At 39.1% G+C, this 27,332-nt stretch overlaps 1 pseudogene; it reads right to left on the reverse strand.

Annotated features, from left to right (window-relative positions):
• LOC123616262 (small ribosomal subunit protein eS6-like) overlaps positions 1–17,075 on the reverse strand; it is a 29,271-nt pseudogene extending 12,196 nt beyond the window's left edge.
• Positions 17,076–27,332: the final 10,257 nt, after the last annotated feature.

The following is a 27,332-nucleotide window of genomic DNA, read 5'->3' on the forward strand; positions in this document are numbered from 1 at the left end:
ACAACTTAGTTATTTGCTTTTGAAAAATGGTAGTTGCTGAAATGCTGAAGGTAGGTGAAGGACAATTCCTCCTTTTCATGCTCAAACCGAATCTCAAACAAAACGCGGCCATATACATAGACAAGTATTAAAAAAATATACCTCAGCAAAGTGGCCCAGGACTTCGTAAACAAAAATTTACTAGCAAGCTGACACTAAGTAGTTCATACAACCTACTTACTACATTTAAAGTCTTAATCCTCTGTCCTTTCAGGCACTTCTGAATATTTTAGCCAGTCCACGTATCTTAAGTACCAATCATTTCGCCAGTGAGAGCCCATCTGTAGTATCTAATATGATGCTGACTAGAAGTTGCTAGTTTCTCCAGTAAGAATGCATTTCAGATCTTCATTATGCTGTTAACAAGACTACTGGTGTAGATGAATGATAAGGGGGAAAAACATGCCTTTAAGAGTTATCCTTGAAGTGTGGCCTTTGTTGTCTAATGTTAACCACCCCTGAAGTGTGAATTCCTATCCATAGCAACTGCCCCTTGAGTAGTAAAATCAGCACATATGTTTATATTATACTAGCCTTGTGTTGAGTGTTTTAAAGTATATAATAAGCAAATAACAAAAAGATAAATCATATTTTTAAACAACTTTTCTCTTTAAAAATATGAATAACTGGTAAATGAAATGCATTCCAATTTATACGCTAAGTACATTCAATATTCTCTTCTTGAATATGAGAGAATAGAAATAGAATAGTTTATATGATTTATATAAATACAAGAAGGCCCAGCCACTCCGAGACAATTTCATACCCCGCACTATGACCAATTTACTATTTGGAGCAGCCGCCGTCCTGCTTGCCTTTTCAGCTGCAGGAACACACATCAGCGGGAGTCACTCTGCTTCCTAGCTTCTAGGTGTTTGGCTCAAAACCCGATTCCAAAGGCCAAGATCAGTCTGTTACCCTCCATAAAACTTCAGTACCTTCCCGGAGCCTTTCAGACTTAGGTCCCCTCAAGCTCTGACAAGTACATGAAGCCTGATGCCTGGACTTCATGTAGTTCAGCTCCCATGTGTCCCAAACGTTTTTCTCATCATCTTGACGCTAATATGGAAGTTAGCTCCTCTCAGGTAATTTTCAGAATATGCACACCTGCACTCACTCAGTCACTGCCTCACTCAGTGACTCCCTCCTTGAGTGTCTTTACTCAAGGTTTGGCAAAATTGAGAGCTTTGTGCCACAAAATAGAAAAATCTAAAATTGAACAGAATACTACTTATTTTAGCCATTCTTCCACACAGACTGAGGTTCCACATCTGGTTACTTACTCGTGCTCTGCCACGGTGGCGTTACCAGTTTAATGACATAGTTACATAATTTTGTAGAGCAGGGTTAGCTACTTTCCTTCAAAGTCTGCCCTCACCCCCCGTGCTTTCAAATTTTGTACCATTGGGCGATTTTTCCAGCAACACAAGACATTGCAGAATTGGAAGGAACAACAAACAGCAAAGACAGTCACCATAATGGCCATTTTAAAGCTGTATTATGTGTAAGAAAGGAATATCAGGACCCCTCAGGTCATAGGACAATTATCAAGAAACTTCTAATACAGCTTTTCTACCTTACAGTCTCAGAGTCATTTACATAAGAACTGTTATCCAGCAAGGGTCATTTCTTTGCTTTTCTTTCCTAATGATGTTGTTATATTTCCCACATCTCATTTTGTGATATATAACCTTTCTTCAGGTTTCTAGAGAAGAAAAGATCGTTTTATTTCCTACATGATGAAGATCTTATTCTCCCGGAGACAACTTTTCTCATTCTATGTGACTCTCTGAAGATGAAAAACTGACCCTTTGAGATTATAAACATAATCCACAGATATGTTTATGTTCCCCCTGAGGCCTGAATTCTAAGGTGACAGAGAAAGAGGCTGACATATTTATTACCGATAAACTTCTCATGTTTGTTCCCTTTATTATTATAAAAAAGATAAATCTGGGGTCTATCTGCCTGTTCAAATGCAAATTAGAGAAATGTGGGCCCTAGTGTCTTCTGATGCCTGAGTCCCATGGAAATCAGAGAGCCTGAACCCAGGAAGCAAGGGCAAGTGTGTCTGCCGCCAGAGCAGCCCTGTCCAGGTGCACGTGAGAAGTGGGGCGCGTGGGCTGCCTAGAAGGGTGTTCTTGTCCATGTAGGAATATGGCTTATGAAGGATAAGCAGCAGTAAAATAGCAAATCCATAGGAGCAGTACTTCTCAAGCTTTAATGTGGAAAGGAATTTCCTGGGATCTTACTGAGTTACAGGTTCTGGCTCAGCAGGTTGAAGGCAGGGCTGAGGTTCTGCCCTTCTAACCAGCTCCCAGGCGGTGTCAGTGCTGCTGGTCCAAGACAAGCGGCAAGATGTCAGAGACAAGTGAAATTCTCACACGGACTCTAGAGGACATTCTAGACACAAGATATCTTGAATTTTATTTCGTTACTAAGAACCTCAAAAGGTACGTACACACACACACACACACACACACACACACACACACACATATTTTAATGTCTGGATAAAGTCATACTATTTTAAATTTCTTTTTGTGAAAGTAGATAGCATACATAAGTGAGTAACTTATGCTTCGTGGATTTTTCACAAAGCCATTTAACCACCAACCAGACCAAGAAAGAGACTATTGCCAGCATCCCAGATGCCTCCTCGCACCCATATCTGAATCACTACTCTTCCCTTCTTCCTTCTCGAACCATCCTGACTCCTATAAGCAATGATTAGTTTTGTCTGCTATAAACTTTATATAACCAAAATCATGCAGTAAGTAGTCTAAATAGTTTTTAACTTCATCCACCATTATGTTTGTGATATTCATCCACATTACTGTATATAGTTTGCTGTTTTTTCATTCCTCTCTACCAGGGTCAGCAAACTTTTTCTTTGAAGAGCCAGAGAGTAAATATTTTCAGCTTTGGCTGCTGGAAGGACTCCAGCAAAACTACTCAACTCTGCTACTGGAGTGCGAAAGCAACCCTGGGTGATACAAGGACAAATAGAGCTGGCTCTGTTCCAATTAAGCTTTATTTACAAAAGCAAGCACAGGTCAGATTTGACCTGTGGGTCATAGTTTACAGACCCCGGCTCTATTGCAGGATTTATCATAATTTATTTCTCCATTTTCTTTTTAATGAGTATATTCATTTTCTATTGCTGCTATAATAAGTGATTACAAATTCAGCAACTTAAAACAACACAAATTTATTATCGCCCAGTTCTGTAGGCCAGAAGTCCACTAGTTCCTTTCTTCCAGATCCCACAAGGCTGACATCACATGGTTGGCTGGCCTAGGATCTTATCCAGAGTCTCTAGGAAAGAAATTGCTTCCTACCCATTCTGGTGGTTGACAGAAGACAGTTCCTTGGAGTTGTAGGACTGAGGTCCCTGTTTCCTTGTTGGCCATCAACTGGAAGCTGCCTTTAGCTCCTCCAGGTCTCTCATTAGTCCCTGCACATGGCCCTTCAATCTCAGAGCCAGCAGCAACACATCAAATACTTCTCACACTTGGACTCTCTCTTCTAGAAGCCTCATTGTTTTGTTTCACATTTAAACGTACAGTCTTCCTCACTGGATGTGAGGAAGTGTTGAAGAATCATTCTTCCATGTGCATATCCACTACTCATTGTTAATACTACTCTTTCTCTACTGCTCTGCGGTGTCAGATTTTCATCAACCAGTGGCCATGTATATGTGAATTTATGTTTGGACTACTTGTTCCATTGATCTAGTTCTCTATCCTTACACTATTAATGACTATAGCTTTATTATAAGCGATCTGATAGTGAAAGTCTTTGCATTTTGTTCAAGATTGTGCGTCTGACAAAATTTGACCTGAGACTGATTTTGATTGGCATGTGCTACCTGGTAGGGAGTTTGTAAGGATGGCCTCTTACCTGCCTCTAACCACTGAAACTACCAAAGCTTACTGTAAAGAACCTAGGATTCACTGTATGGATTACTTGACTATGGTCAATTTGCTATGCATTGCTAGGGAATTTTTTAATTTATCCTGAAGGCAAATAGGAGGCAGTAAAACAATTTAAGCAAGGAGTTAGAATTTTTTATTGCTTTTTAATAAAGAAGTTAGATTGGAATAACATGGATGAGTATCATGGTTAAATCTTGTTTTAAACAAAAATACTAACAATCATAGAAGAAGAAGGGTATTTACTGAAGTTTATTGAAGTGGTCAGAGCTCAAGATGACAGGGCCCTGAGATAGGCCTGTGACAATGGTGGTATAGAGAAAGTGGTAGATGTGAGAGAGATTAAAAGGATGCTACTTGGAGATTAATTATACCTGGGGTGTTGACTCCATTGATAAGGGGACATAAGTATCTAGTGATGCTCCTGACAAAGAATTCAGGAGAAATTATGTATAAAGATAATGGATTGGATATTGAGTATGTTGAGATTAAGTTGCTTGCAACCTATCTAAATGGAAACATTTATCAGAGAGAAATACAGGCTGGTGCTCAACAGAGAAATCAAAGCTGGAAATAGATTTAGGGGAGTTTTCTACATTTAGATGATAATTGGAGCTACGATTGAATCAGATCATCCAGGGAATGTATACAAAACAAGAATAAAAGTATTGTGGATAGCATCTTGGTGAACTGCACCATCCATAGGGCATGCTAAAAGAGAGAGAGAATGATGTAGAAATAGGAAGGGAATCAGAAACACAATAATCTCTCTTAGACCTACCTCATGTTACAACTAACTCTTCAATAATAGAATTACTGTCATCTCAAAATTAGAACTGCTCTCCTTAAAATATATAATACTGCACAGAAAAATACTGATCTGATCATTGTCCTCTTCTATAAGAGTCCATTAAAATAGTGTTTTCTATAGTTGAAGCATTACCTATAATGTTAATCAAATCAAATCACCACACCAAAGAATAAATTGAGTAGGAAGGCATTCATAATGATAATAATTATCATGATGCAGTGATGTAGCCTTATTTAATTTTAATTGAAAACAGGTAATGACAGAATTAGAAGGGGAAGGTCTCAGCTGGAATCATGTGTTCAGGATTACCAAGAATAGAGGAAAATTTCCTTGGAACATGGAGATAGTTAAGGTGAGATCATTAAGCTGAGAGGAAGTTGGTATCCCTGTCTTTAATCCAGGGTTCTATCTGCATGCACTGGTAGATGCTGGATATTTCCAGCTTCTGATGACAAGGTTGGGAGTTCCCAGCGATCTCCCTGCAGTTTCCTAGCAAGGCCTATACGATGAAATGCCTGTAATGTGGATGGAAGTGAAAAGCAAGGCAGGCTGGGACAGGAAAGCCACTCTGCTAGGCCAGCTGTCCTCAACCTATGAAGAGTCTGTTGTGGTTCCTGAGCACCACAAGCAAAGGCCATCAGTTCACGGGTTGCATGTTCATTTCATCCAGTAAAGAGGTTGCTTCATCCACAGGGCAGCAAAACAATATAAAATTAGAGGAGGGAATCAAATCAATAGTCAGTTCATCAGGAGACCGTATGTGTTCTCTTTTGAGCTGTTAGCAGGTGCACTGGGTGAATACAGATAAGTTGATAAATGGCTGATTCGATAGACTGGTAGCAAACACATGCTTTGCCAGAGATGACTTTTTAAGTCACCATACATCAAACAGACAGTGTCAGCCTTTGAGGATAAACCTGTGAAGCCTTGTTGTGCTCTTTGAACTGCCTCTGAGACCAGAGACTGAAAAGGGGCCTGAGTATTCCTCTGAATCCATCGGGAGGATTGAAAGCTTCAAAGAGGAGAAGCCATCATATCCAAGGGGAAATACATTGATTGAAGGAACCAGTGTGAAATAGTCTTTAATAATTACCAGAAAGCTGGAATCGACTGGTGTTTTGCTGAGCTATATTTTATCTTTATTGGATTAACTGTGACACAGTAGGTTATGTCAAAGGGAATCTGCATGAATATTAAAAGTAAATGTGGTGTGAATAATAGATAACTTACATTAGATGCACCAGCATGCTGTAATTTTTATTCACCTACATAATTAGATTAAAACAAATCTGCTGAATAAAATACATTGTCTTACTATAATCCAGTTTGAAAACACCCAAAAGTTATGGCCATAAGGATGTCTTCTGATATTTTACATATAAATACATAATTCACTCTAAGAAATGTTTTCCCAAAGGTTCCTGGTAGTTACAAGAGTAGGTGATTGTGAACATTAATATTCTTATTGGTCTAGTAAGAAATACCTTTTAGGTCAAATTAAGACTCCTACAATGTTGATACCAAAATAAAACCACCAACATGTAACTTTTATGTTCATCTCTAGGGAATTAGCTGCATTTCTCGTGGGGCTGGGAAAACTGACATTAAGATTTTTCTGGTAGATTTCAGTCCCCCACCCCACCCCGTCCCCAAGCTGTATCTTCTCATCTCCCACCATCATCCTCCCAGGCTGTTTGCCACTGCTGAAGAAACTCAGCTAGAATCTATTGTAATAGGAGGTGGGTTCCAACACTACTTCTACCCAACTATGGATGCTGGGGACTCCCCCATCCACCTTTCTCTGTTCCTGGAGGCTTCTGAATATTGAAAAAGGCTTCTGGGCTATTGAAAAAGAGAGTTCCATGCAGGGAAGTTTGAACGTGGCTCAGCAAAGTCTATAGGAGGCATGGACATCACTTCTGCTGGACGATACACAGGCAATACACTGGCAGGTACAGGTAGAGGGCTCCCCGCAGAGGGCCATGTTGTTTATGAGGCAGGTGATGAGTGGGATGTACTCTCATGTTGATGAATGGGCTCCCGGTCCTAGCTGATACCCTACAGCTCTCTGGTCCTGGCAAGAGATGGTATTGAGCTCTCTCTGCTGATGCTGCTTTCCCCCACCATCCAGCTCTTCTTCCCCTTTCTCAGCCCAATGCACCTTGGCTGCGGCGGCCACATGCCCTGATTTGCCTGGGTCATGTCCTGACTTGCTCATTTGGTCCCAGCATAATGAATAATAATGCCCCCCGCTTTTTACTGATGTATAGTCAGTTTACAATGTTGTGGTATTTTCTGGTGTACAACATAATAAATAGTTCAGTCATACATATACATACACGTTTGTTTTCATATTCTTTTTCATTATAGGTTACTACAAGATATTGAATATAGTTCCCTGTGCTATAAACCTGTTGTTTATCCATTTTAGATATAACAGTATCTGCAAATCTCGAACTCCCAATTTATCTCTTCCTACCCTCTTTCCCTTCTGATAACCATAAGTTTGTTTTCTGTCTGTGAGTCTGTTTCTGTTTTGTAAATAAGTTCATTTGTCTTTTTTTTTTTAAGATTCCACATGTAAGTGATATCGTATGGTATTTTTCTTTCTCTTTCTGGCTTACTTCACTTAGAATGACAATCTCCAGTTCCATCTATGCTGCTGCAAATGGTATAATAAGGCTCTTTTTCACTCTCAACAGTGACCCATTTGGACATTAAGTTATGTGGTCTCCCTAATCTTGTCCAGTCTTGCTGGGGAGGGAGTTCATTGTCTGCAATCCATTGTTACAGCACAAACTTGATTCCTTGCCTCCTCTTCGGCATTATGCTTGGGGGTCTTAAGAGCTTTTTTCTCTCCCTCTCTTCACAAAATCAGCTCTTGAAAATGGAAAGTTTGGCTGTCCAAGTAGATTTCTGAGGCTGGCATCACATTATTTTGGAAGACCAAGATGGAACATTAATTTGCTTTCCTTTCTCTTTATATTTCTGCCACTCTTAATTCTCCTTGAGGCAATGTAGACGGCTGATGACTGGAAGTGTCATATACAGCAAAGTCCAGAAAAGAAACCCCAAGGATTTATATGAAAAGTTATTTTCTCACCATTTTCCCACTTCCAAGTCTCCATTTTCAACTTGCAATCTCAAGATATTCTTGTCACACCTTCTGTGCCTGGTGTAAGTTTTGTGGAAAAAAATAATCATCGCTATTAATTTCTGAGTATTTACCAGCATCCGGCACTCAGGCTGCCTCCTGCACTTGCAGCAGTCCGTAGGGAGGGTATTATCATCATTATCCCGTTTAACAGATGTGGCCACTAGCACCTAGAAGTTAATTCACCTGTACAAGCTCGTTAAGTGGTCGAGTCAGTGGTTACACCAGGGCAATTTGAATCCAGACTCATGCACTTAAAACAAAAAGCACTCCTAAAGACACAAAGCTTGCAGATCTATAACTTGGCAGATTAATCAAAATACAGTATAAATGTCTATTCCTGAGAGGGAGGAGGGTATGGTAAATGCTGCCAGAAGCCCGTTTTCACTTGTGTAGTTTCCCCCAAATGACCCTCAAATCCTCCTAAGAGCAGCTTCCAAGGGAGCCTTTGCTGATCTTCTGACAGGATGGCCCAAAAGCCTTCCCCCTAGGAATTGCTCTCTTCTCGTAATGATTCACATCTGTGTGCCTGCCAGCTCAGAGACAAGCCCCCTGCATGGAAAGGGTCAGTGGAGGCGGCTGTTTGGTTAAAAGCAGCAGCAAGCCGCTCCCTCCACAGGCAGGGTGTACCGTGGCACCTGAGCTCCACCTACTGTGCTTCTTGAGGTTGCTTTAAACCCCAGAGCCCAGCCGGCCCAGAACCAGGACCCACTCTGCTCCCAGGGGCCTGCAGTCAGCTCTGAGGACCCCACTCCGTGAACAGCCATCAGGGAGGCTGCCAAGACCAGACAGGCTGCCGTCTCTCACAGCTTCTCGCAGGAAGTGAAAGAGTTGAAGGCAACCATGACAGAGGTAGAATCTGCAAATGTAAATAGATGTATTTAAAAGGATGCCTAAAAACAGATGAATATGTTCTAGAAATCTAATTTACCATGTATATGCATCAGAGCAGAAATCATTTAAGCTAGTCTCTCATGAGAGTTGATGTAGAACATAAATAGAATAACTAGCCATTATGAATGTTGAGCCCTTTGGGACTGTCAGAGCAATCACACTGAAATTACCCCAGCAATATCTAATCTCCATCATGTAGTCAATATGTGCGTGGACCTATGTTGATAAGATGGAATCAGTATCTCCAATGGAAGGCTGTTTTTCCCTGATCGAGTTAGGTGTTTTTCAGTGATGGATGAGGTCAAACCGTGACCAGCAGGATTTGTCAGAATTAACACAGATGTTCCTACATGTGGTGTTTGGGTTGCGATTCTCATTTGTAGCTTTTATTGTTCCCGTCTCAACATTTCACCACAGTGGCAGATGTTTCCTGAGAGTGCACCCCTTGTATTGCTTTACATCGCTTTGCAGAATACTGGGTCAGGGCTTCTCATGAGGTTACAGCTAGTGAATCTTGTATATTTTTTTTCCCTTGATTAATGTAATGTATGCATGTAGTGGAAAATCAAATAGAATAGACTGGTGTGTAAAATACAGTGAGAGTCTGTCATCTCACAACTTTCTACTCCTCTCTCCAAGGGCAATCGTGTTTACTTCTGTCTCTAGGTTTTTTTGAGAGTTCAACATGGATCTGAATAATTTCTTTTTAGGGCTAAGTTTTGATATGCATACTTTATATCAGTTTAACTTCCTGATATGATTGAAAAGGATACCCTCTAATGTCTCCCACACCTTCTTTCCCTTCTCTCAATTTTTAATGGTTGTAGCAGTATTTTTAGTGTTCCTAATAGTTACTTTTGAAACTGCAAATGAAATATGTAGCCCCTGATTTAATGTTTTATACATTTTAAAAAATATAGATTGAATCCTCAAATCTGTAAAAATAAGAATTTTAAGTGCATTTATCCTTCCCACTCCCTCTCACTCCATCCTCCCACCTCCCAATCTATTTTAAACATTTAATAATTGCAGCTCTTGGTTTGACTACAGGTTAATCGCAAAAGTTTATAACCACTAAATATCCTAGCATGATTGTAACTATATAAATATTGCTATTGTGAAGTCCAAGAACATGCTGTGAAGTCCAAGAACATGCTAGAGTTAAACGTCTTTGTCTACACTTCCTATGACATCACATTTTCCTCCATCATTTGAATCACAATGATCCTACTATATTTGAAGTCACTGGCAAATTTCTCCTTTCTCTAACAATAAATCAAAACCATTGTTAGTTGGGTTTTTTTGTATTTGGGCCATGAGTTGTATTTTTTCCCTGGCATTTCTTATTACCTTTCTCTTTTTTATAGTTGAAAGAAAAATTTATACCTTCATCATATGCCAAATGTTTTGCAAACTTTCCTCTTTTACTTGATATACATCCCTATCTTTTGAAGATAGTTGATCCCATTGGATCCCACTAACCCCTTGTTCTAACTTGGACTTTCTTCTTTGTATGCCAACTACTTCAGCTACTATCTTAGTATTTCATTTTATTGAATTCATGATTTCAACAAGTTCCCTCCTTTGGGTGCTGGAGTATATCCTCAGGTAATTTTTTCAGATATGGTAAATATGAAGTAAACTTCCATTGTTCTTGCATGTTCAGACTGATTCGGTTTTGTTCGGAATGTGACTCAACGTGGGTAGGGTTTTTTTTGTTGTTGTTGTTCAATTTTGGGTTTTTTTTTTTTTTTAATTCATCCTCCTTGTTGGTTACTGGACTCTTACTGCAGAGATTCCTCGCTCTCCACAGCTTAAGACTTTTTTCTCTCTTATTTCTTTAATATTTTCCTCTACATTCCCTCTGCTTTCTCTCTCTCTGGATATCCTATTAGAAAGAGGTTTGAACTCCTGGACCAAGCTCTGTATCTTTTACTATTCCCCTAGTATTTTCTTTCTCTTTTTCTTTTTGCTCTACATTCTGGAATCTTCCAAATTTTCTGTTAAATGTGTAATTATGGCAATCATGTTTTCCATTTCCAAGAGTATTGTGTCTTCTCTTATTGTTCATTTCTTAGCAACTTATTCTTGTTTTATAGGTGACATCCCATTTTGATTCTCTGAGGAAAACCAATCACATTTTTCAAGTTTTTTTAATTGAAATATTTATTGAGATAATTGGGATTCATATGCAGTTGTAAGAAATAATACACAGAAATCCCAAGCATACTTTACTCAGCCCCCCCACCAAATTGGCAAAACTATAGCATAATATCACAATCAGGATATTGACAATCCCCTGATCTTATTGAGATTTCCCTAATGTTACTTGGACTCATTTATGTGTATATGTGTGTATTTAGTTCTATACAACTTTATCATTTTTGCAGGTTTGTGTATCCTTTACCATAGCCAAGGTACTGAGTAGTTCTATTACCACAAGGATCCTTCGTGTTGCCTTTTTATAACCTCCCACTGCCCTTCCAACTCCCTTCATCTCCATTTGACAACCATTAATCTGTTCTCTATTTCAATAATTTTGTCATTTTAAAATGCTATATACATTAAATCATATGTTCGGTAACTTGGGGATTTGCTTTTTTTCCACTTGGATGATTTTCCAGATAATTCACACTAAGTTGTTATGTATATTAATATTTTGTTCCTTTTTATTTTTGAGGGGTATTCCACAATGTGTGTGTAACACAGTTTAACTACTTAACCAGCTGAAGGACATCTGGGCTGTTTCCAGTTTTGGGCTATTATGAATAAAGCTGCTATGAACGTTCACTTACAGATTTTGTGTGAATGTACATGTTTATTTCTCTGGGATAAATACCCAAGAGCACAATTGCTGGGTTGTATGATGTTTGCATATTTGGTTTCATAAGGAACTCTTGCCACTATTACAAAGTAGCTGTGTTATTAAACGTTCCCACCACCAGTGTACAAGGGATCTGGTTTCTCCACATCTTCACCAGCATTCTAGGTTGTCATTATTTTCTTATTTTAGCCACTGTGAAATGTGTGTAGTGATGTCTCATTGTACTTTTAATCTGCATTTCCTTCATAGCTATTGAGTATCTTTTCATATGCTTATTTACCATTTGTATAGCCTTGTCAGTGAAATGTCTCTATATATCTTCCACCCATTTTCTCACTGGGTTCTTTGTTTTTTTCTGCTAAGTTTTGGGAGTTCTAGACTATAAAAAGAACTAGACTATTAGTTTTTATTGGATATGTGGTTTACAAAAATTTTCTCCCAATCTGTAGATTGCCTTTCCAGCCTCTTTACATGAGCTTTGGCAGAGCAAAAATTTTAATTTTGATGAATTCTAATTTATCAATTTTTTCCTTTTCTCTCTTTTCATGCTTTTGGTGTCACGTATAAGAAATCTGTGCCTATCCTTAGATCCTGAAGATTATAACCTATGTTTTTATTTTCTAAAACTTTTATAGACTTACATTTTACAATTGAGTCTATGATTCATTTGAGTTAATTTTTGTAAAAGGTATGAGGTTTTAGTCAAGGTTTAATTTTTTTGCCTACAAATGTCCAATTGCTTCAGTGCCATTTGTTGAAAAGGCTCTCCCTCCTTTACTGAATTACTCTTGGTTCTTTGCCAAAAGCAATTTGGCATATTTGCGTGGGTCTATTTCTGGGTGCTCTTTTCTGTTCCATTGATTGTTGATACCATGATGTCTTGGTTTTGTAGCTATATACTAAGCCTTAATATGTGATGAAGTGACTCCTCCTACTTTTTCCTTCTTCGTCAAGGTTGTTTTAGCTATGCTGGGGCTTGTGCCTTTCCATATAAATTTTAGAAGCCTGTCTCTGTGTGTAGAAAGTCTGACAGATCAATCTGGGGAGAACTACATCTTTACTATGTCAAGTCTTCCAGTTCATAAGCGCTGCATGTCTCTCCATTTATTTAGGTCTTCCTTGATTTCTTTTATCAGCATTTTGTAATTTTCAGCACACAGATCCTATATGTTAAGTGTACATCTAAATATTTCAATTTCTTTGAAGTGGTTGTAAATGGTATTGTCCTTTTTATTTAAGTTTCTAAATGTTTCTTGTAGTATGTAGAAATGGGATTGATTTTGTGTGTGTTGATCTTGTGTACTGTGGCCTTGCTGAACTTAGTTATTAGTTCTAGTTGTTCTTTTATAGATTCTTTGAAATTATACATATAGACTATCATGTCATCTACAAAAAGAGACAATTTTATCTCTTTCTTTCCAATCTGTATACCTTTTACTTCATCTTGTTTCATTACAATAGTTAGAACTTCCAGTACTATGTTGAATAAGAATGGTAAGAGAACATCTTTGCCTATTCTTTATCTTAGAAGGAAAACATTGTCTCTGGCTATATTAATTCTAGATTTTTTATAAATATTTTTTATCAAGCTGAGGTAGTTCCCCTCTGTTCCTAACTTACTAAAAAATTTATACTAATAATGTGCACTGAATTTTGATAAATGTTTTTTCTGCCTTAATTGAGGTGATCATAGTCTTCTCCTTATTTAGAGAGTATGAGATTGCTCATACCACCAGGAAATATTTCTTCCATAAAGAGTTAGTTAAACACACAGAACTCCCTAAAATAAGGATGGCTGTGTGCTTTGGTTTGCCCAGAGCAGTTCTAGGTTATATATATCATCCTGATATGACTATTAAGTCTGTACCCTTTCATTCTCAAAAGTCTCTTAGTCATCCACCTATAATTGCTATACTTTAGTTCTAGTTTTGTCCCTGAAACTATAAGAGACTCTCACTGTATGAGGATAATCAGTACCCAAAAAAGACGACCACTTAAAAGAAATCCACTTCAAGTGGGAACCAAAAATCTCATGGTGAAAAGTGAAAAAAGTGTTTTGACTGGGCCAGCACTTTGAAAATGAAGCTTAAAACTATAGAAAAAAAGGGTATTTATCTTTTACCACTAATAAAATTTAGCTGAGAATTGCATCTATAAGCTAGAATTAGTTTTTCTTAGGAAGCAAAAAAATGTCTAGAGATATAATAAACATACTATCAATATTTCATATCTTTTATAATATTTATCATACTAATTATTCTTGCTTGAAGTACCAATAGAGCCATCTTTGCAAGCTTATCTTCTTTATTCTTCATTTGAACTGCCATGTTTTTCAGTGGCTTTGAATTGAATCTAGTAGTTCTTCAAAATCACTTTCATCAACTGTATGAAATCCTGCATAGTTTACAAGATAACTTGCAAATTTCCCATGCAGTAAGCTCACATTGATTTCCACTGTATTGTTAACAATCAATCTATCGACATCAGACAATGTGGGAAAATAAAAGAAAAAAAATTTTGATGAGATAGGTAGGTTACACATCCATATTAAGCAGTAAAAGTGTTTTATGTCTGCCCTTTTGAAACTGTGGGAATTTGATTAATTAAAATTCAGATGTGTGCTCTGTCAGGCAGTATGTATACAGAACTGAATATATATTCCTTCACATCAGCAAACAGCTCAAAAAGCAAAAAGATGAATTGAAAGATAAGGATCTAGATAGGCAAAATGCAACGGGATCTACAGGTAATCAGAAATTCCCTAGTGGGTGGGATATTTGTTGAATGAGTACAGTTGGTCATGCAAAAATGTGGGTAGGGAAGAAAGCATCAGGCAGAGGGGGCAAATGACCTGTGTGAAGTTCAAAGATGAAGATAGCAGGGCACCTTCTGAAAAGTGTATTGAAAATTTTTCAAAAAATGGATGGAGCACTGCATACAAATCAACAGTGCCAAGGAATGGGACTAGAGAGGTTGTCAGGACCAAACATTGACTGGCCCAGTAAATGCAACAGAATAAAACCAAGCTATTGTGGCTGAAATTGAATTGAGAAAGATTGCACTGAAAAGAATTGAGAAGGAACAGCCCACCCAATCAGTACTGCCCTAATTACCAACCCTAAACTATGATACTGAGGTACTTTCTTAAAATTCTGTAGCTCAGTGTTTTTTCATGGTATAGATTATGCTTTTTCATACTTGTAATAGATAGTTATGTTGGCTTAAGAAGAAAGAGCTTTTATGGATATAAATTCATGCAAAACAAGACAAATGGGTAAATAGGCAGAGACAGATAGACAGAAAAGGCAGACAGAAAGATAGACAGTTTTTGCACACAAAAGGTTTCCAAGTACTCACTCTACTTTTCATTCTTTTATTTTAACACCAGCAGAGTGCATTACAGTCTTTGACTATTTCCAATTCTCATCTCCAACCAAGATGGCCTCAAACCTACCTTTCAAATGTAAAACTATTCTGGGAAGTTATTTTGGCTAAAGTTTTCATATAGCAGGGCCATAGTTAGCCAAGAACAGAAGACATTTCAAATATGACCTTGAATATGACTGATTATAAAATATTATATGAAAGAAACCCTTATAAATCATAACTTTGACTTATCCTGTCTTTTGAGAAAATGAGAAAAAGCCTTTTTTCATTATAAAATTATACAAATCTCAGAAAATAACCTACCTTGTGTAATTAAATATCTTAGGTCAAATTCCCTTGAAGCATGCTCTGTGACAGAGATTTTAAATATGTGTGATCAATTGAGGGAGTTCTCTTGAGAAAATATCCTGTAAGGGAGGGAGTGAAGCAGGATAGAGAAAGGGTAAGAACTGAGCAAGGATGTGGAACATAAATTGTACCACAGAGTTGTATTCCCTAGAGGCAAGTCCTTATCACTCAGCCATCAGCTATGGCCCTTCCTTGGGATGGAGCTGATACTTAAGAACCTATCAAATAAAAGCAATTTCTGCAGTGTAGACGGTCATCTATGAGCTGTTACAGCCAACATTCATAATGGCCTGCTGAAAGGGATTGGGTGGGGCACCAAAACAATGTCTAACACAGTTCACCCCATGGACTACCCAAATTCACTTATTTCTCACATTCCATTCAGTCTATCCAGTACCCAAGCACACTTCCCTCCAGGATTCTATGGTCATAATCCCTGGGGGAACTTATAAGAGGGAATTTGGGGGTCAAACTATACAGTACTTGGTGTTACAATTAGACCCTGATCATAACTGGCATTACTATTTCCATCCTTTACCATCAATTTCTGGTACTTTAGGTAGCTTATCTGATGGGAGGACCCAGCTCCTCTTCACTAAGGGATGTCAGGCCTTTGTAAGGTCATGGTTGCTGTAACTGCCCATTTACAGTTAGGCATCTCTTGGTATTCTTATTCTCAGCTTAAGTGAATTACCTTAATACCAAACATATTCTTCCCTGCCCCACTTTGTAGCGCACTCCTACCTCTTACAATGCTCAGAGAAGATTCTCACTGCCAGTTTGGTAATTTTTTTCTGTGCCTACTGGTCTGCTACTTGCATGAGTGACCACGTAACAGCCTTAACTTTAAACTGAGTGAGATTCCAGCTGTGTCCTCTGGTGGAGTACCTCCGCAGCTAAGAACTAGGACCACCAGACGGGCAGTATGAAGCTGTGAGAAAGCACAAATACCCCCAGGTCTCTGAGGGTAATGACGAGCAGGCCGCTTCTGCTTTCACCTTGTGGTTCCCAGTCCCACGTAATAGTCGTCCCTCCACTTGTGCGGCGTTCTGAGAGCCAGTGGAGTTAGACGTAGTGCTGGGAACATTGGGAGGGTGAGTGTCTTAGACTAGTCCCTCTAGAATGGAGCCTGAGTAAAGGATCTGAAAGTAAGAGGCTTATTTGGGTGATGATTACAGGAAGGCCTAAAATAGGGAAGAGCAGGAAACCAAACATGCATTAATGAACAAGTTACTGCTGTTGGCAACTTTGAATCAATCCCAATAGCAACCTTTGGAGAGACTGTGGAATATACCTCAGAGTTTTCTGCCTGAGAAGCTAGGGAGTCAGAGTATTTATTCTCCAGCTCGCCTCTATAATGGCTGAGGGCTCCTCTTCATTTTGCCCTCCACGTGGGTGAGAGAGAGCCCTCAGGTGGAGAGTTATAGAAGTTAGCAGTAAGACACTGTTGGCAAGTATGGAAACGGTGAATGCTGAGGGGATATGGTAGGGGCACCAACAGAATTTATTGCAGGTAGGTGTCCACTGCCCAGTGAAACAGGGGCTTGTAAGAGATACTTAGCCTTAAGGGGAAAGAAAGTTACATTTCTTATATACTGGATTTTGTGGACGAACATTTATATACCTTACAATTGCATTCATAGTTCACTTTAATATGGGAAAATGACTGATCTGGAGCTGAGAATTTTCAATATGGCTCCTGCTGGGCCTCGTTTTCTCCCTTGGTAAAATGCAAGCACCTAATTCCAAGGAGTTTAGTTTCTGTAAAAAGCATTAAAGTTCTGGGGTAAGAGGACTATAAAATGACACCATAAAAATTGACAGATCTCAATCTGCTGGTAAAGAAGTACAAATGGCACATATCAGAACTGCATTAGCCAAGACCTTATAATTACAGATATTTAATAAATCCAAAATTTTAAAAGCACATGTAAAATGGAATAAGAGCAGTGTACATTTTAGACTTCTAAAGAAATTATGGACTAATGATTTCTGCAGCAATCTTACGACAAAACTACCCCAGACTCACAAACACTCTGAACTCTACAGTAAACCAGATACAGAATCTTCCATGTTTAAGGGTACAACAATAATTTTAAATTACTTATTTGAGTGGAATATGCACAGAGAGCTTCAACAAAGACAATAGTATGGTATCGTAGAATGACTATAAGGCTTTAGTCAAAAGATCTGGGTTTTGGTCTTACCTTCAGCGCTTACATGACTAGGAAAATGTGAGGAAGTTTTTAAGCCTCACTGAGCCTATTTCCTGAAAGAAATAACAATACCTTTCTATATATTACTGCAAGATTATAATAACTGAGATAATATATATAAAAGTACTTTGTAAGCCACATATGTTCACATGATTATATTTCAATGATAAAAGTGCAGAGCAGAGACAACCAGATCCAACAAATAAAAATACCAGATCTTGCAATTAGAAAGCAAAGATAGATGCTAGGTAGTAAAAGTAATTTTGTATAAGACTACTGAAAAAAATGAAATTTTGTCTGAATCACCATGGTAGTGACTTATATTCCTTACATTTATCCAGTCCTCTCCCCTCCTGGACACGTGAGAGGAACTGGACAGAGCTACAAGACTAGTTCTAAGAAACACAGTATGTTACCAGAAGTGCTGACTGACTCTATTGGGCTAAAGCTTCAATTGCCAATGCAAAGCTCTCCAGCGTTCTCTTCCCCTACCAAGGTGACTGAGGAGGCCTCAGTTGAGATACTGGAACAAAAAGATCAAAGCCACCTGGTAAATGAGTTGCTAGATGGAGGAACACTGCCCTGGAGGGTAACTTGGATTCACAATAGAGTTTGCTTATTGATTTTTGTTACTACAGCATACATAACTCAGCCTGTCCTGACTAGTATAATCACTGAGATCATTGTAAGGGACTTCTGTGTTTCTACATATGACACAACCACAGAGCTCTGAAGATGCTGAACTTGAGGCATCTGAATCGCATATATGCTGTTAACCAAGAAAACTTTTTTTGTATTATTCAAGCCCTTCAATTCACTAACTTGAATTAGGCTGCATCTTCACAATGCTATAAAAATTGGTTGGTCTAGTAAATCCAGAAGAAATAAAAGTTACTTTCCTTCACTCATGAGTGTGCCTTCACAGACATGTTTACAGAATTACTGCTAAATTTTTCCACTATGCCAAATTTATTTTATATTATTTATTAAATGTGCAGTATAATGCACCTGGCTAATTGCAATGTGGTTTCCAATACAAGAGGATGGAGATGATTTTGTTATTATTTATTTATGATCTTACATTCTTCTAAAAGGATTTGGGATACAAACGATGAATTGTTCTCCAATTGCCTTAACCGGTCTTATTCCATAGCAAACCAAATTGCTATGAACCAATCACAGAAGACCTGAAATTAAGTATAATGGCATTGGATCCGTCCACTTATAAATACTGTAAAATATGGAGTGTGTACAAATAGAATAAGCATCCAGAAAGATTTTACCACAAAATCTCCATGACTTTGGGCAAACTTATTTATGTTCTGTTACCATTGCTATAGCTCTAAAATTGAGAATGTTATAGATTGGGTCATTTCAAACATACTGTATTGGGAGAGACAGGTAGCACTGGAGAAAGGGAGCTTATATAGGGAAGAAGAAAACATTCCAAAGGACATTCTGCTTATTAGAAAAGAGACTTGCAAAGTAAAATCGAAAAGAACATTTCATTTTAAATTGTAGTGCTTCATCAAGTAGATATTTGGTTTTTAATTTGTCTTATTTTTTAAAGAACTGACTGGAAAAGAGTGAGGGGTTAGGGGGTGGGTTTCTGAAAGGGACAGTTTGTTTCCTACATGGCTTTGGATCTGCTCTTTTAAATACAAATTAACATCCCTAACCTTTGAGGTATGTGGTTTGGTAGTTTGGAGTTTTGTTTCTGATCCCCCACTAATGTAGTGGTTGTCAGAGTGTGGTGCCTGGACCAGCAGCAGTGGCAGCATCTGGGGACTTTTTAGAAATGTAGACTCAGCCCCACAGCATCGACCGCCTTGCCCACCCCAAGTTCTTGCATCAGTCTGCTAGAGCAAGTCCTGCCGGTGCTTCTGACACAGGCTGAAGTTTGAGAAACACTGGACAAAAGGGCCTTTTCTTAGATATTGGCAAAAAAAACACCCTGATTCATCAAATGTATACTAGCATTCAGAGATCAGATACAAATTGACCATCTTTAAGGCCTTTTCTAACACTGAGAATCTATATATTCTGATTCTCTTAGATTAAGATCTGGCACCCTAAATTTCAAAACGGAGCCAGTTTCTATGTTTAAGTAATAAACCTTTGAAAATATGCAATTTATATTGGAAGTGCTGACACAATCTTAATAATAGCATTGCGAATGGCAATGCTATAATTAAGCTTCGATCTCCTTTGGAAAAAAAAAAAAGGGAAAGAGAACGTGAAGAAGGAGGTTACTGTTCAATGAACTGCTCTGTCATTTGCTGCAGTGATTCTTAATTGTGTCTCATTATGGCAAGATGATCATTACTCTACTTGTCTGTCTGATTTAGAGACCACTAAAAGTGTCTTGTAACTCGCAGCCGTCTCCCTTGCAACAGTCCTTTGCCTCTCACCCTCATTACTCAGAATCTGTCCAATTATTTGTCATTAAAGTAATAAAAAGGACTGCAGCAGAAAATGTGGGAGGTAACTGTTGGAGGCCTGCCTGGGGAGGAAGAAGAAATGCAAACTGTTTTCAAGGCACTGGGAAGGTGACATCGTTAATTAAGTGTCAGGGAATATGCAAATCAGCCCAACTCTCAAGAGACTGTAATAAAACTGAGAAAACATTATTATCACTGCAAGTAAGAGAAGGCCGTGTTACCCCATCTGGAAGACTCTCATTTTCTGGTGGAGACTCAAGCCAGGAGGGGAGGGGGCTGGGAAGGAATGAAGAAGGTGGGGTTGTTCAGGACCAGTGAGTGTGCTCAGGCTGTTAAAGAGTTCAGAATTAAGGTGTCAACACGGAGGGCCAGTGGATTACAACTTTTAATGAGGGATGTTTGTCTAATCACAGGATTTGCACACCCAATTTCCTCTGCAAAATGACTTACAACTCATCAGCAGGCAGTGTTTTTGTAGGTTAAAAGAAGGGGAGAGAAATTGAGGGGGAGGCTGACAGCTGGCATAGTAGGCATCTTGGGTGTTTTCTGAAGGCGGTAATGAAGCAAAACACTTGAAGGTATGTAGACATTTGCTTATTAAAAATACACTGAGTACCCACAGAGGCCTCTGGGCCTTTGCTCAAGCTGAAACCTCTGCTTGGAATGCCATTTCTCTACTCCTCCTACACCTTGTTACTCAGGCTGACTCATTCATTACCTTTTGAAGTTCACAGTGTCAATTCCTTGTGAAATCTATCCAGTGTGCTTGCTATGCAAATACAACTTCAAGGCAGGTTCTCTTGCTTTCTCATTCTATTCAGGTTGCAGATATTATAAAAAACCTTCTTATATGGAGATACGGGAGTCACCTGACCCTAGAATTTCCCAGGCTGACTTTCATTTGATCACAAGGAAATGAGTTTTCCTCAATAACCTTTAGAAAAAGACGTCTTGTATACTGCATCAGTTAGCAACTGCTGCTTAACGTACCATCCCGAAACTTAGATGCTTAATTATTATACAGGAGTCTATACGTCAGGTGGGCTTACTCATGAGATTTCATCACCTGGAAGTTGGATTAGGGGGTCTGCGATTGGGTAGGCTGACTCCCTCATATATTTGGGTGTCTAATGGCTCCATATTGGCCTAGAAAGGCCTTAGTTTGGACAGTTGGAATCTTCTTGCTGGGGTCTCCAGTCCTTCAGTAGGTAAGTGTATGCTTGTTCACAAGCTGCTGACAGGGTCCTGAGAGAGAGTGGAAGCATTCAAGAGAATAAGGCATAGGCTGGGCACTAGTGTACTCTCACTTGGAACCATTTTATTAGCCAAAGGATTATTCTAGAATCAGAGGGTGGGGAATTCTCTCCACCACTTGATGGGAAGAGCTATAGTGTCACACTTCAAAGGGCTTGGCAACAGGCAGTACTGAAGAACTGAAGTACTCAATTCTCATTTGTGGCCGTGGCCAGAGCTGTCTATTCTGCACTGTATGGATCTCTATGCCAGGAACACTTCCTCCCAACCACAGAATGAGTTTCCTGAGACTGCTGCAACAAATTACAGTAACCTAACAAATTTAAAAAATGTAAGTTTATTCTTTCACAGTTCTAGAGGCTAGAAGCCTAAAATCCTTCTCTTCTGTCTCTTATAAGGTCATTTCTCATTGAATTTAGGGCTCACCTGTATAATGCAAGATGATATTCTCATTTTAAGATCCTTAATTTAATTATATCTACAAAATAAGGTGTAACATTCACAGATTCTGGGGATTAGGACTAGACATATCTTTTTGGAATTCACTATAAGCCCACTACAATCTACCCTCTGGCCTCACTCAGAATATTCACATCACTTCCACATGAAAAATACATTCACCTCATCCCCAGTCTCCCAAAGTCTCAACCCATTAAAGGCATCAATTCAAATCCAAATTCTCAATGAAATCATCACCTCTAAAGTCCCAAATCTCATCATTAAAATCTTCTAAATTATATAAGGGTATGACTCAGGTATGAGCCATCCTGAGGCAAAACTCCTCTCTATCCATGGACCTGTGAAATTAGAACACAAGTCACCTGCTTCCAAAATATAATGGTGGGACAGACATATACACTCTCATTCCAGAAAGTAGAAAATAAATGAAAGGAATAAAGGGATCATAAGTCCCAAGCAATTCTGAAGTCCAGAAGGGCAGATTCCATTAAGTTTCAAGGACTGGGAATAATCCTCTGTTGCTCAAGGCTCTATCATCTGGGCCAGTGGCTCCACCCTCTAGGCTGGAAGCAGCTTGGTTGGCCTCTGAACTTACACAGCACAGCAGGCCTCTGCCTCTGGACACGTGGCTCTACTTTTGAAGGCATTCTTCTTTCTCCACCCCTGCTACTACTACTATTTCTTCCTCTTCTTGAAAAGTAGCGTATATTGACCACTATGAGCTGAACAGCTCTATCATTTTGTTTCTTTCCTGTTCAGTTTTGGAAGTCCATCTTAGCGCTTTCACTTCTTCCTATATTTATCCCCTTCAGTTCAAGCTGGCAGTATATCTGCTGATAAAATATTCTCAAAAACCTTGTGAGTTTCCTGTATATCTCACAAGGATCCACTTCATTAGACAAGAGGGTTCTCCACAGATCTTTCCTGGATAACCTCATCTCTACTACTGGCTTTTGATGAGATGGTTGACTGAGTCTTTGAGTCACATGCGCCTAATCTTTTCAGCAAAAGACATCCAGCCACATCCTTGGCCTTCCCTCAAGAGCACATTTTCCTAATAGTGATTCCCTTAAGTGTAGCATCTTTTGCAATGGGGATATGCTGAGAGTTTCCCAAATAGTCAAGTGCTGGTTTATTTTTGCTTAACAGTTTCTACTTCCGTTTCTCTCTTTTCCTCTTATATTCCATTCCTCTGTAAGCAGCAAGAAGAAACCAAGCCACACCGTCAATACTTTATTTGGAAACCTCCCCAGTAAAGTATTCAGGTTCATTGATTAAACGTTCTGTGTTCTACACAACTGTAGACTACAGTCCAACCATGTTTCATTACCATATAACAAGGATTGCCTTTCCTCTAGTTTCCAATAACATGTTCCTTATTTCCCTCTGAGCCCTCACTGATGGAATCTTTAACATCCAAACTTCCACCAACAGTCTATTCATGGCAATCTAGGCTTTTCTTCTTATCATGAAACTCAAAATTTTTCCAGCCTCTATGCAGTACCAATTCCAAAGCCACTTCTGCGTTTTTTAGGTGTTTATTATAGCAGCTACCCACTCCTAGTGCCAAAATCTGTATTCATTTTCTGAGGCTGCTTAACAAACTGCCACTAACTAGATAGCTTAAAACAACAGAAGTTTACTCTCTGACAGTTCTGGAGGCTAGAAGTTCAAAATCTAACAGTCATGGTCCCTCCAGGATATCTTGCAAAGAATACATGCCTTGCCTTTTCCAGCTTCTGGTAGCTCCAGGCATTTCTTAACTTGTGACCACATCACTCCAATTTCTATCTCCGTGGTCACTTGTCACTGGATTTGGAGCCCAACCATATAATCTATGATGATGTCCTGCTCTCAAGATCCTTAACTTAATTTGAAAAGACCCTTTTGTTTCACACAAGGTAACATTTACAAGTTCTGAGGGTTAGGACATGGACATATCTTTTTCACCATTCAGCCCACCACACCTGCCATCACCTTATTACTGTAGCTGATTCAGTTGTGAGACTAGAAATAGCACCCCTCCTCCCTCTATTACAAGGGAAAGCAGAAGCCTGGGGAAATGATGGATGGCAAGACTCTGAACCAGGACTGCAAATGCTGTGGTTGCCCATTCCGTGTCCTCTCCCATTCCTGCCCTATTTCAGTCAGTGGTTTCAAGTGGGAAATTAAATGGGGGAGCATGCTTATAGAGAACTGTACAGCAGTGTTCTGAGAACTCGGAAAGCATGGGCACTGACTAACTCTGGAAGTATTAAATCTGGTCATACATGCCTCAGTTCTCACTAACCTATGTGAATTCCTCTTTAATTATCTACTGTTGTATAACGAATCAATCCAAAACTTAACATCGTAAGTAATATTCTCTCTCATTATTCTGGGAGTTGCCTACACGGGTCTTCTATTTCATTTGGCATTGGTAGGGGCGCTAGGATGTTGGAAAATCCAGACAGCCTAACTCGTACGGTTGGCAGTTGACCCCTACTGGCTGGAGCTCAGTTAGGGCTGTGGCTCGAGGCCATGGTTCTCCATTGGGTGGGCCTCTCCCGGTGGTTGTTTGGGCTTCATTATAGCATGCTGACTTGATTCCAAGAAGGATCATCTCAAGAGAAAGGAAGAATCTGACAGTTCTTTTAAGGCTCGAGCTTAATTAGAGTATCAGTTTGACAGATTTCTATTTCTCAAAGCAGTCAGATGACCAACCCGTATTTAAAGAAAAGAGAAATATATTCCAATTCGTGATGGAAGTACATCACGAACATATAGAAACTGGAGGGTTGACAACTATCTGTGGAGGCCAGTTACCACAACCTTCCTTCCCCTCATTCACCAGCAGTAGTACCATTAGGGTTTCACCAGCATGTCTGGATGAGTGGGTAAGTGAGGGCTAAAATTCAACTCACGCTCCCCTTGCCAAAGACCACTTACCTTGGCTAGAGCAGGGCTGAATCCACTCATGGGAAGGGATGCCTTTTCCACATCTGCCCTATGGAATACTGTAGCTTTGTCTACGAGCAGACCCATCAGCTGGCACTGTAATTTCCACTGTCATCACTCAACAAAACCAACATTGCTAGCACAGGGATTTTGTAATAGAGCCAAAATCTTAAGATTGGAAGTCCTTTGTTTTAGACTGGCATCTGCTACTAACTAGCTAAGTTGACCTAGACAGGTCACTTAACTCTCTGCAATGAAGTTTCTTCATCTGTAGAATAGAGATGATGATAATTCCTGCCCTTTATTACTCTTAAGTGTGGTAGGGGTCAAGTGACATATATATAAGACTACTATGGAAAATATGTGAGTCTTTATCTTAAAAGTATGCTCCCTCCCACCTACTTTTGCTGATGCCAATTCCCCACCTTTGTTTAGAACCTGGAGCACAAAGGGCTATGAAACATTGGCCCAAAGAAATCTGTCTAATGAGAGGAAATGAGTAAGAATAAGACATCTTTTGTGATGATAAGAAGTTCATATTGGAACAAAGATCATCAGATATTATCACCTCTCTACCTCAGTTGCTAAGTTCTCTCAACTATGAAACATGAGGAGCTAAGAAACAGTCCTAGTTTCTACATCATCTTGTCTTTATTTTCCCCAAGGCTCTCCAGGAGGAAGAATGTTACCTGCCTACTTTAAGTAAGTGCAATCCATGCTGAAAACACAGGACACTAGGTAAATGAAAGATAATTACCAAGCGCATGTTGACATTATGTAAAACACTCTGGCATTTTTCTGTGCTGCGATCCATTGAACTGTATCGCCCTGATGACCAGATAATGAATACAGTCTATTTATGAAAGCACTGTGTGTTTAATGCTCACATTCTACACCTCCTCAGTACCTAGGCAATGACAAGTGTGCACACAAGGTGGGTCTGAATGCACCAGATTGTTCATTTTTATAGTTAACAAGTATGCTTTTTAGACTGATGCCTCCAAGAATCATTTTTACACCCATGTTTGCCACACAAAAAGAATTCATCTGCAGAGTGGCCTTATTATACATTTGAACATTAAAATGAATACAGATGCCAACAGATAGCTACAGTTATCCCTGGGGAGAAGGAGTAGAATTTATCCAGCATCCAGCATCATCTTAATGTAGCAAGACAGAGCCTGATACGACAGTGTTTTACCTCTATTAATAATAATAAGCCGCTACTTATTATATGCTAAAATCTGTGACAAGTGCATAGCATATATATTTACTTATTTAAGTCTCCCCCAAACCTTGTAAGGTCGGTATCACTATCCAGTTTTATAGATGAAGAACTTGAGGCTACAGAGGTCACCGAGCCTGTCCAATGTCACCCAGATGATAAGTGCTGGAACTAGGGTTCAAATCCAGGTCTCATTACCTCCAAATCCCTTGCTGTTATACATCCCATTATGCAGTACGTTAGTTTTCCTGTAAGCTTCTTATGGATTTGCAGGCTTAATGGCCTTTGGACCAAAGGAAGTAATGAATCCGCTTCCGTTTTATCACTCCACATCTCACCTCTCATCTGAGTTTCAGTAAATAAGACTGTGTGACTTAGACTTTCTAAACTCAAAGTGAAGAAAGTTCTTCTGAGACGTGGAGGGCGTCTCACAGGTGCCAGCCCATCTGAGTAGCCTTTGTTTAGACCACTCAAGCCCGCTCCTCTGGGAGCGGACTCAGTTGTGTGCAACGTACCAGAACAAACAAATCCAACTCCAAAAGCTTTGGCAAATTGATGCTAATTTTACTAACTTATATGGTAAGGGAGAATTAACATCACATATCAGACTTGGCCATAAGCTAACAGAACAATTTTATTAGACATCTTTGTTTCCCAAGAGTTCCCTCCCCTTTATCACCCAGTTTATAACTACTTCTCCCTTTTTCTCTACAATCTCCTCAAATGCCCTTTATCGATTTAGTTCTTCTCTCAGTTTGAGCACCCAGTTCAGTAACATAGGACTTCATTAGAAAGGAAAGTTGGCTAATTAACAACAACTTTGATTTTTTTTTTTTTCTCTCTCCTATAAATTAGTGACAATGGCAAGGCCTTCCAAAAGGGACATTTACATTTTTGAGTGCATGCTATATATCTAGATGCTTTTATGTAAGTGAAGAACTAAAAATTAAAATGCAAGATTAATATTACTTTTCTCATTTGTACAGAAGATGGAATTTGAGTCCTGGAGAAGTTAACTGACTTGTACATGTCCATACAGTTAATAAGCTGAAGAACCGGGTAAGGGCTTGAGCCACTAAATTTTGCTTATCCCTCACAGATGGCTTGGCACAAAGTCCCTTATAGATACTCAAAATATTAATTGACTAAATTTATACTCAGTGCAAATGAATTTATACCTGTACTAGGGTACTGCGATCAAGACCATCACTTCTGTAACTAGATGAGTGCTTAAGGACAATAAGAAAAACTGCCATCACAAGGGACAAGTCATTTGGTAAAGTCAAACTCCTTTGAAAGCCTCTGGGAGCCATAATTACAAGAGAAAGAAATAGATAAGTTATACATTTCCAGAATAAACAGAAAATCATAGTTAATTTCTAACACTCCTGACATCACTGACAAAGGG

This window comes from Camelus bactrianus, chromosome 4 (genome assembly GCF_048773025.1).
Source record: "Camelus bactrianus isolate YW-2024 breed Bactrian camel chromosome 4, ASM4877302v1, whole genome shotgun sequence".
Classification (NCBI taxonomy): domain Eukaryota; kingdom Metazoa; phylum Chordata; class Mammalia; order Artiodactyla; family Camelidae; genus Camelus; species Camelus bactrianus.